The 12,383-nt window shown below is 35.8% G+C and overlaps 1 protein-coding gene across 2 annotated transcripts in view; it reads left to right on the forward strand.

The window, feature by feature from the left end:
- The window catches only part of LOC149137142 (uncharacterized), a 68,068-nt gene that overhangs the window by 12,681 nt on the left and 43,004 nt on the right, over positions 1-12,383 (forward strand). Inside the window, exon 2 of one of the 2 annotated variants that reach the window (XM_089347111.1) lies at positions 2,262-2,303. The gene's annotated coding sequence lies outside the window, so the exon portion shown is untranslated. Of the gene's footprint in view, positions 1-2,261; positions 2,304-5,915; positions 7,071-12,383 lie in introns of those variants that run through there. The other variant, XM_089347112.1, reaches the window with a different exon arrangement.

Here is a 12,383-nt window from a genome sequence, read left to right on the forward strand (position 1 = left end):
TTTGCTTCCATAGCTAAGAAGTTCACTAGCAATGTCTGCTTAGCTCTATATAGCTACACAAGTATTTGTAATTCACGGTTATAGTAGACAGCAGCTGTATCATGGGAGATAATAAGTATTTCTTTGGTTTACAATACCAACTATAATCGCTAATGCGAGGAAAGCTACCAACAAAAGATTAGCTTCCTCTCCTGAAGCACAGGTAGCTCTCATTCACTTTACTCTACAGGAAACTAGAGATATATTTGGAATATTCTCACCAAAACCAATAAAAAAAACATCCATATGGATCCTTCTGACTGAAAAGATTACTTTTAACATTGTTTCAAAAATTAAAAAATTGTTGACATTGAATAAACTTTTAAAATATTTGTGTACATAAATTACTTCCTTTGTTTTTCTTTTCTTCTTAAGCCTCACTAGCTGAGATGTCAAACAAGGTTATTGAATTCTTACATATATGTATGTATGTATGTGTGTAAGTTCTGCTGTTTGTAGTCGAAAATTACTCATAAAACTGTTGTTATTATTATTTAGGCAATGAGATGGCAGAATTATTAGCATATTGGAGAAAACGCTTTATGGCATATCTTCCAGCTCTATGTCCTTTGACTTTCTTTAAAGTCAATAAAATAAAGCATCAGTCAAGTACTAGGGTTGATATAATCAACTAGCCCCTTCCCTCAAAATTTCAAGCCTTGTGTCTATAATGGAAAGAATAATAATTATGTCTGTTGTTTATTATTGATTAAATCAGTTAGAGTGGATTAACAGAAATGGTAAAGCAATGAACCAACTAAATTATCTTCCAGTATTTTCTGATTTCAGATTTTGATGAAGTTAACATTCCCTATTCCTGATATCAGTACAATACAATAACAGGATCTATAATATCAATTGTATCCTACCTGAAATTTGAGATGTTCCAGCATTAAAAATAATAATTGTTTCTAGTATATATAAGACCACAAATATGTGGGTAAGGAGGAAGAAGTGACTTGATTAACTTGATTCATTACTGACTGGTATTTTATTTGAGTGATGTGGTTAGGAGCATAAAAAATAAAATGATAGACAAAATAGTTTGGGATCAGAAATCTCACCAAGAATAAGCTTCTGGGTGAGGTAAAAACTTTCATTTCATATTAGTTAAAAACAAATTTAATATTCTTTTCTTTTGATTATATATATATATATATATATATATATATATATTGATATACATGGGTAAGATCCAGGGATCTGAGTGTAGGAAGATGGTAAACTTCAAGCAGTCCATGGCAGGTATAGAAACCAAAAAGAGGACAGTGTACGATCAGGAACAATAATTTATTGGCATCAAACATTATATACTTTATATACTTTATATACTGATGGTGGTGGATGGGGGAGGGGGTCTTTTTAAAAAAAAAAAAAAACATATCTTGCTGCCATCCTCTCTGATCCACACCAACTTCCTTCACCTTCCCCTTCAATAGGTATTCACAATTTATCTTGCCTCCTCCTGTGTTCACCACTCACTGCATCAGGAGCAATAGAATAAGTTCCAGGTTTTAAAAAAAATAAGTACTGTGGTCAATTTATTCAACTAAATCCTTCAAGATGGTGCCCCAGCATGGCCACAGTCCAATGATTGAACAAGTAAAAGAAGATAAAAGATGTATGTGTTTGTGTATGAGAAATTATGATGAACATCATTTGTTTCCTACATACATTTCACCTTTGTAGTTATTTGCAATCTCTTCATTGGATGTTCCAAGTACAATTAGATGCTGAACCACAATAAATTGTCAAGGGAACACTTTATTGCATTATGGATGATGATACTCTGTATGGAGTTCTAAACTCATCAGAAGGAGCTCTTCATCTAACTGTGAAGTGAAGCATCCAACATGTGGTTAGTTACCTGAGTGCAAATCTTTTTTTGTTTAACCCTAGGCAAGATGAATGTGGTTATTCTTGTTTTATTCTAGGCCAGGATGATGTAGTTTAATGTTGTCACATCCAGCTGTAGAACTGTAATTAAAATTATATTGGAGCTCGACATGCCTTGCATCTTGCCAGTTCCTGTCAAACTCTCCAACTCATGTCAACAGAGAAAGTTGATATTAAATTAAATGATAATGATTTTTATATATATATATATGCAACTATGTTATAGTTTAATCTTTTTTAATAGTTTTTTTTCATAACTGTGACCCTTGTAGTATGTTTGAAACAATGAAGTTCCCAAGTTCATTTTTATTAATGTTTTCTTTCAGGCTATCTCAGTGTCATCTACAATACCTTTACATGCCTACAAGGTAAGCTATATTAACAAAACAGAGTAACTATCCTTCTCCTCTAGGATCTACATTTTCCACATTCTATCTTGCTGTAACAGAAAGCAAAATAATAACTAATGACTAACATATTATATACACTAGATACATAGGTGTTATATTAGTTGAACATTAAAAGGAGGCTCCAAAGAACAACTCAGTGTTAAAATATATCATCAGCATCGTCATTGAAATTCTATTTTCTATGCTGGCATGTGTTGGATTGTTTGACAGGAGCTGGCAAGTCAGGAGACTGCACCAAACCCTATTGTCTACTTTGGCATGGTTTCTTTGGCCTGATGCCCTTCCTAATGCCAACTACTTTACAAAGTGTACTAGGTGCTTTTTATTGGCTTCAACAGTAGTGAGGTTACCGAGTACTTTGGAAGACATAAAGTGGGGAGCAGTATTGAGGAACAGTAAAAGAAGTATTACATTAGAGTGTTGCTACCTCAGGTGGAGAGAGAGAGCAATATTCACCATATGACTGTACCAGTGCAGTACCACTTGCACACTATATCTGATGCCTCTTATGCTCAATTTTTCTCTCATTGCATTTACACTCAGTTGTATGTGCACACTGACGTTACACATCTAGCAGAGCATGTTGGTTTCATTTCTTTCAAGCCTTCTCATGTCCTCTGCAGTCACAGCCCATGTTTTACTACCATTCAATTCCACTTCTAGACATAATCATTCAGATTAAATGCAATAGATACATTACATCAATTTACACAAAAAACAAACAAATACACTGACATGGAGTTAGTGAACATCTACAAAACTGGAAAATGTCAGTGGCAAAATCATTACTCAGAGCCTCTAGATTCTCATCCGCAAATGAAACATTAAATAAAGAAATCTACAGAATAAACAAATACCAATTAACAATGAATATTCAAACAGACAAGTAGACCAAACTACCAGTGAATATAGACAGAAATATAATGTATTGGGTATTACCCCAACTAATAAAACACATTTAACATACAAAATGTATTAGAAGAATCAAATGCAGATAAATACATAATCAAAAATCTCATAAAACAAAACACAAAATGTGCCACATCAAACCATCAACTGACATCAATAATATATTGGTTTCAAATTTTGGCACAAGGCTAGCAAGTTGGTAGGAGAGGGTAAGTCAATTACACAAACCTTAGTGCTCAACTAGTACTTATTTTATTGACTCTGAAAGGATGAAAGGTTGAGTCAACCTCAGCAGAATTTGAACTCAGAACATAAAGACAGATGAAATGCTGCTAAACATTTTGCCTGGTATGCTTACCATTCTGCCACTTCACCACCTTACTAATATCAATAATATATTACCAAAACCTTATAACACACCATAGGCTTGTAAGCCCAAGAACAAGCTACAAATGTCTAATGTAATTGAGAAATTGCAAACTTCATGCTTCTAACTGTATTTCCCAGACAAGTACAACACTCACTTGTCTCATGCTTTTACAAAAAGCAATTGCTACATACTACACGATACACAAAACAAACCAAAATATGAAAATATTTACAAATACATTTGTAAAAGGTTGATAGTTGCAATAGAGACATTAGTCTCTCTCTATCACCTTTTAACAAAATTATATATTAAGAAACAATAGAACAATTAACAACATAATAAAAATAAGTTTGATTTTTGGTGATGCTTGGTTTTACAAATCCTGTGTTATTCAGCCTGGCAGCCGCTGGTTAGCTTGTAATCAGCATTGGAAGGTTAAAAGCTTCGTTGAGGCATCTGAAAGGAGCAAGTTGTTACATCAAAGGTATCATGCTGAAGAGGGTTAGAAAACGAAAGAAGTGCTTTAAGTACTGGTTTTACTACACATGCACACTTGAAGGGCTTCTGGGAAGGCAACTCCCTTGCGCATGCGTAGATTGTACTTTCTTAATGGCGGCCATAATTTCACGCCACTACTCATCCATACTTTATAAATACCAAACAGAAATAGACAGTTGATTATGGAAGCAATATGTAATACTCCAGGGTGGCAAGCTGGGAGAATCGTAAGCATGCCATGCCATTATGTTCTGAGTTCAAATTCCGCCAAAGTCGACTTTGCCTTTCCTCCTATTGGGGTTGATTAAATAAGCACCAGTTATGCATTGGGGTTGACATGATCAACTTAATCCCTTTGTCCTTGTTTGTCCCCTCTATGTTTAGCCCCCTGTGGGCTATAAAGAAATAAATATGCAATACTCCTATCACAATACAAGACCACAATTAACACACAAATGTGTACATGTCACAAACAAGATAAACACATCATCAATGATGTGCAACTTAATAGTTAAAATAAATTTGATACGGTTGACTCTAAAAATCAAATTCTAATTGTAAAATTAAGAGAAACAAAGGCTGCAAGAAAACCCAATATCAACCTACATCTTAAGGATGGGGGCTGAGATGGTGTGAAAACATTGTTAAAAATGAATTTGGGAATAATACTGCTCCAAACATACTACAAAGGTCTCATACAGAAATTCAAAACAAAAAAAAACCCCACCTAATAAAAAGATTAAATCGAAGCCTAGTTGTGTTTTTGATAAATAATGTGTAAAAGAAGAGTTGTTCCCCTATATACAAATATATGAAAATATATTTGTTGCAAACAACTTGCAGATGCAAGAGATACCAGTTGACTACTCTGCATACTGGATGCTAAGCAAGCTTATGGGGTCCTCGGGAGAGAATGCGCACTGTTTTGGCGTCTTCCTCTCGATGGCATTGTTACAAACCAGCTTGCTAGATCACCTGGTTACTAGGTTTCACTCAATATTCTAGCCATTTCTCATTGCCCCTTTTTGACTAAACCCAGTGGCTTGCCTTCTCCACTGTAGTCTAGATATCACTCATGATGGTATTTGCTTTACAATGAGTTAAGCCTAGTGACAATATCTGCTTCACATTGTGTCCAACAAATCCTCTACATCCAGATTTGATTGAGGAGGTTTTTATAACAGTCAGTCCTTCGAGTCCAAGTGGCATCCATGTTATCTTCATGAAGGACTGTTAACTTGACTAGATTTATTAATTTCTTCCTTTGACACTACATGATAATATCTGGTTTCTTTGTAACTGGAATGGGGAAGAATCCTTGCCACCCTGGTAAATCTGCAACCACCTTCCAATAGCCATTCTGCTTTTCATTGTTCACAAGATGTTTCTTCTTCAAATGGATTTGCTGTCCTGAACACACAAAGGTAATGAAATCTCTGGTTGGTTTCTTCAAAGGTTTTTTTTGCATTCATTAATGAGAGCGATTTGGTTCTTTGTAGCATTGAAGAGGACCTTAAGGACCAGGTTGTGTCTCCATCCCAGTGAACAGTTAGAAAGAATGTGTTTCAAAGTTCAGACTTTGCTGCATCTGCATTTGTCATTCTCTGATACATTCTATTTTACTAGGTTTGTAGGTGATGGTAAGGCATTGTAGAATGAACGAATCAGAAAATTCAGATGTGATGTACTCCACTTTCATAATTCATTCCAACTTCATTTTTCTCTCATCTTGTTCTTCTCATCTTGTCATTTGTCCTTGATGAGAGCACTGAATCAAATTAAGCTTTCTTCTCTGTTTCCTTTGCTTTGATGCTGTTGCTAACAATAAATCTGCATTTGTTCTGCATTGTACTTGAAAACGGTCTGAATCAATATGCACCAAATCCAAGTCCCTTCTGATCAGTTTGTCTCTGCTTCTGCTTTCCACTTCTTGGCTGTTTTTACATCTGATGAATTACGCCTGATTTCTATATCTTTGACTCTCTCAACACTATCACCGCTCATACCTTCCCTACTTTATAAATTTTGACAATTAATGACAGGGGCAACTGCAATGAACCTCTTTTTGATAAAGAGCTGAGCTGGTCAACATCTAAGGTTTGCTCAATGATTTGAACTCGTGACAGTGCCACCTCGTATATTAAAGGTGGTCATGAAAGGCACAGATATAAGTTGAACTGTTAGCACCATCAAAAAAGCATTTGAGGCACATAATGTTTTATGAGTACAAAAAAGGAAACTCTGCAGCCGAAGTGACTCGAAACATACACTCAGTTTATGGGAAAGAATGCTTGAATGAAAGAACTTGCAGAAGATGGTTTGCAAAATTCAGAAGTAGAGATTTCAACCTTGAAGATGAAGATTGAACGGGACATCCAGTTGAGTTTGATGATAAGCTCCTTGAGGCATTACTTGAAGAAAATCCTGCATTGTCAGTTCAAGAATTGGCAATAAAGCTTAGTTCAAACCATACAACTGTTCATCGTCATCTTCAACAACTTGGAAAAGTTCCAAAACTTGGAAAATGTGTGCCTCGTGAATTGTCCGAAAGCAACTGCAAATCCCAAGTTGACATCTGCTCTTCTCTCCATTCTCACAAACTCATTTCACCGTTTTTGGATAGACTTGTGACTGGTGACGGAAAATGGATCTTCTATCGAAATGTTAAATGTCGTAAACAGTGGCTTGGTAAATGGAAAAAAGCTCAACCACAACCGAGAAGGGAACTTCATGGAAAAAAGGTTCTCTCTATCTGGTGGGATTGTAAAGGAGTAATTCACTTTGAATTGTTACCACCTACTGCAACAATCAATGCTCAAGTCTACTGTCAGCAATTAGAGCGTTTGAACCAAGCTTTGAAGAAAAAATGACCTGCTTTAGTGAATCGGAAAGGACAATGCACGACCCCACACTGCAAAGATCACATCACAGACGATCGAAGAGCTTGGGTAAGAAAAAATTCCTCATCCACCTTATTCTCCCGACCTTGCTCCTTCAGATTACCATTTGTTTCATAGTTTACAGAATCATTTGATGGATATAACTTTCGCAAGCCAAGAGGAGGTCGAGACTGACATTTCAGAGTTCTTCGCTTTGAAACCAAATGAGTTTTACATTGATAGGATTAAAAAGCTTGTAAATAGATGGAAGGAAGTCATAGATAATCAGGGAAAGTACATTGATGATTAAATTTCAATTAAATATAACATTTGATCACTTGTTTTCTTTATTCAAAATTTAGACAGAACTTATGGGATGACCTGATATACTTACACACTTTGAAGTAGTTGGCATTAGGAAAGGCATTGATCTATAGAAACTATGTCAAAATAGACAATTGGGGCCTGGGCAGTTCTTCAGCTGGCTAGCTCTGGTCAAACCATCCAACCCATGCCAGCATGGAAAATGGATGTGTATGTGTATTTATGTGTGCACACGAGTGTATTTGTGTGTGTGTATCACTGTAGAAGTTATGTTTGGAAACTGTGAATAAGTTTCGAGTACTTGTCAGTAACATTTTGTTTTTTTCTCCTCGTCTTCTAATAGTAATCACCCAACTTTCTAGGCTCTTCTCACAGCTATCCCGTGTTCAAAAATTATACAGGTATTTAAAAAAATTTTCATTCAATAAATAATGTTTTTACATTGTGTATATATTAATAGCAAATTAAAACTTAAAAGAGAAAGTGAGAGACTTTGCAAATGAAAATGGAATGCTCTGCAGTGAATGCAATGAATATTTAAATTTGTGATGAATTGGACACAGTGAATATTTATATTTGCGAGAAATTAGCATTAAAAAAATTCAATAAACTTGAGAAATCAAAATTATGGGAAATTTCGTAGAACATGAATTTATAGAAATATTTTCAGACAGTCAACCCTTTAATAATTGCTTTCTTTTAGTGCTTTTAGTAATTGTTACATACCTATTTAATAAGCAGCTTTCCCCTGCTATATATATATATATATATATATATATATATATATATATATATATAATGATATAAATGATGGAGAAAAACCATGAATTTTATTGAACAATAAACAATGAATAATCACTACAAATTTGTATCAGTAGTCCCAAAACATGCAATTAGCTTATCCTATCGTGTTTAATAATAAACAAGCCATATACGTTTCTGTATTAATTTGAAATATGAAAAGTTCATTGGAGATAATGCAGAATTTGGTCTGCCTCATCAGGTGAAATTGTTTAATTGATAAAGACACCTCGATTTTAATAAACCTTCTCAACTTTATGCTATATGAACTCTGTTTTATAATTTTTTAAAATCTACATAAGATGATAATGGATGAACTACTATAAATAAAAAGGATTTTCTGATAAAGGGGATTTGAGTAATACAATTAAAAAATTAATAATTGTATAAACATTATTAGTATTTAAGTAATTACCAAATATGAATTATTATTGTTGTTGTTGTTATTATTATTATTATTATCATTATTATTATTATTATTATTATTATTCAGTAGTTTTATTTTTATAACGTGCTTTCACTTCACTACCGAGCGCAGCTCTGTGCGCCTTGGGTATGTGCTGTGGTTTGCTGTGGTGCTCTTATGTTTACTGTATTGAAAGTGTTTTGCGTAGAATGTGTGCAGTACCCAGTAGTGCAATTTTCTGTATGTTATATATATTTGTAAGTCCTGCTATTTTTGTTATGTATTTGTCTGAATATTTTTTTATTATACCTAAGGCACCTACTATGATAGGAATTGTTTCTGTTTTTAGATTCCACATTCGAGTTATCTCTATTTCCATTATTATTATTATTATTATTATTATTATTATTATTATTATCATAATTATTATTATTATTATTATTATATAAATGGTGTATTTAATAATATAGATAGATATGTATACAAACACACACACACATGCACATACATAAACACATACACATGCATAAATATACATATATACATATACATACATATATATATATATATATATATATATATATATATATATATACACACACACACACACACATATATATATACACACATATATATATCATCATCATCATTTAACATTCGTGTTTCATGCTAGCATGGATGGGTGGGATGGTACCACAAGAGCTGACGAGGCTGAAGCATGCATCAGACTTCTGTGACTGTTTTGGCAGGATTTTTACAGCTGATGCCCTTCCTAACACCAACCACGCAGCAGAGTAGACTTAGTGCTTTTTATATGGCACAAGCACAGGCGAGGTCAGTTTTGGCAAGGTTTTTACAGCTGGATGCCCTTCCAAACACCAATCACTTTACAGTGTGGAGTGGGTGCTTTTAAGTGGCACCTGCACTGACAGGGTCACCAAGTACTTGCTAGACAAAAACTTTTAAGTGGAGAGGAGACATTGGAGGAGATGATGATGAAAAGGTTATAGTGAGACAGATATAGGTGTCTTGCTGAAGAAGAAGTACAAGGTTACCTGGCCAAAGAGAGAAAGATCAAGGATGAAGACAGAAACAGGTGTGTGACCACAAAGAAAATACACAGTTGCCCAGCCTGAGGGAAGTGCAGGAGAAGGAGAGAAAGAGAGAGTGGGAGATCGCAAGATGGAGATGGTGGCAAAATGCCAGGCATGCTCACAAGGAACAGGGATCAGAGTATAAATGAGATGGTTGAGTAAAGGATTGAAGGGTGCAGTTCAATTTTAAGAGTTATTTTTTTCAAAGCTATAATGGAAGTGACATATATTCAGCAAATTTTCTTTATGAGGTAACAATGCAATGGAAAGTGCTAGGAATATTAATGCAGTATATGGAGATTGGACAATAAGTGTAAGCCAGTGTCAACAGTGGCTCCGGAAATTCCAAGCCGGAAACTACAATTTAGAAGATGAACATCGTCCTGAAAGATCTGTAGAGCTCAACGAGGACGTCCTGCAAACCCTGGTGGAACAAGATCCTATCATAACTGTTGAGGAACTAGCAGAGAAGCTTGGATTTAGTCATTCAACCAGTCATTCAAGTCAGCGCTTGAACAATAATGACCATTTTTGGTTTCAAGATGAAAGATGTTCTTCCATCAGGATAATGCTCAACTACATACAGCAAGGATTAGGTTCCTAAGGCTGGAGCAGTTTGAATGGGAAACGATGTCCCACCCACCATATTCACCAGACATTGCCCCACCTGATTATCATTTATTCTGCAGTCTTCAAAATCATTTGGATGGAAAAAAATATGAATTCTGAAGACAAGGTCAGAAGGAGGAGTATTTTTCGTCACGGACAAGTAAATTTTAGAAGAGGAGCCTTGCAAGTCTACCAGATAGATGGAAGAGCATTGTAGAAAATGAAACAAAGTATATTTTAGATTAAAAAGAAAAAATTAAAGAATTATAAAAAAAACTGCATTATTTATGGGATGACCCAATACACACACACATACATATACAAATATACATATATAAATACATACAAACACACCTACATACATATACACATGTATAGGCCTTGGTACACACACAAATAGACAAATATCTACACATAGTACAAATATAGACCAATATATGCTTATATAAACATTAGGAGCACTTCAGGCAGATACATATATTTAGAAAAATATATATAAATATAAATATGCAGATGCATATACATATCTATACATAGACACAAATGCATATATATGCATACATACATATGTATATACATATCCATACAGACATAGACATATATACACATATAGAGATTAGATTTATATAGGTAAGGACCCTCATATGGTCAGAGATTTAGGGACATCCTAATTGAGAAATTCGATGAAAGGGAGGAGGAGCTACAGACTTGTGACATTCAGGGCAACAGGGGATTCCTGAGGGACAGCTTACTGAGTGTCACAGACCAAATCTGTGGCTGGTGCTGAGTCCCATCCAGACCTAGGGTAATGTGGTGCAGGAACGATGCAGTAGGCAGAGTCATTAGAGCAAAGAAACAGGCCTGGAAGAATGGGTGTAACAGGGAACTGTATCAGATTGCCAGAAGGGATGCTAGGAGACAAGTATATCTAGCCAAGGGAGAGAAGCAGAAAAGAAGAAGTTTGCCTATGTTCGGCAATGTGAGGACCAAAGAACTGAAGTGTTTTGGAGTGCAAGACAGCGTGTGAGAGAAAATTGTGATGTCATAGGAGAGAAATTTGTCCATATGGATGATGGTACACTTGCATGTAATGATTCTACAAAGAAAAAGGCTTGGAAATGCCATTATGAAAGACTGCTGAATTTAGAGAATGAGTGGGAGGAGGAGAGTCTGCCAAATGTTGACCCAATAGAGGGACTCGCTAGCCGAATTGACAGTTCCATGGTAGATAAAGCAATTAAGGATATGAAAACAGGAAAAGCCCCCAGCCCATCAAGAATCACCGTTGAGATGTTAAAATATCTGGTGGTGTAGGCTATAGCCTAGTCACCCGTATTGTTAATCAGGTGGTTCATGAAGGAGCCATATCCAATGACTGATGTAACAACACTATAGTCAACTGCTACAAAGGTAAAGGCGAAGCCTTAGATAGAAATAATTACAGGGGTATCAAACTGCTGGATCAGGTGATGAAAGTTACAGAGAGAGTCATAGCCCAACTAATTAGGGAGAGACTTAGCTTAGATGAGATGCAGTTTGGGTTTGTGCCAGGCAGAAGCACCACTAATGCTATATTTCTGGTAAGACAACTTCAGCAGAAATACCTAGCCAAGGATAAACCTCTGTACTTGGCTTTTGTCGACTTGGAGAAAGGCTCCCCTGGGTGATGAAGCATGAACTTCGAACTTTGAGCCTCACAGAGGCAATGACTAATGATCGAGACCTTTGGTGATGTGCTGTGCTTGAGAGGACCTGTCAAGGCAAGTGGACCCATGCTGGTGGCACTTAAAGAACACCTTTCAAGCGCTGGGCTTCACGGAGGCAAAATGGCTGAGTTTCTTTCGAGTGTTGGGCCTCACAGAGGCAATGACCGACACCTTTGGCATTATGTTGTGCTTAGGAAAAAGACCTATCAAGTCAAGCAAAATCAGTCATGGCAGATACCAGGTCGCACAAATTGACACCCATGCCAGTGACATGTTAAAGCACCCTGGTGGCACATAAAAATATCCATTACGCTCTTGGAGTGGTTACATTAGGAAGAGCATCCAGCAGTAGAAAACCATGCCAAATCAGACTGGTGTCTGGTGCAACCTTCCAGCGTGCCAGCCCAGTAAAAATGTCCAACCCATGGCAGCATGGATAGCG

The sequence above is a fragment of the Octopus bimaculoides genome, chromosome 2 (assembly GCF_046866305.1).
Source record: "Octopus bimaculoides isolate indiv1 chromosome 2, ASM4686630v1, whole genome shotgun sequence".
Classification (NCBI taxonomy): domain Eukaryota; kingdom Metazoa; phylum Mollusca; class Cephalopoda; order Octopoda; family Octopodidae; genus Octopus; species Octopus bimaculoides.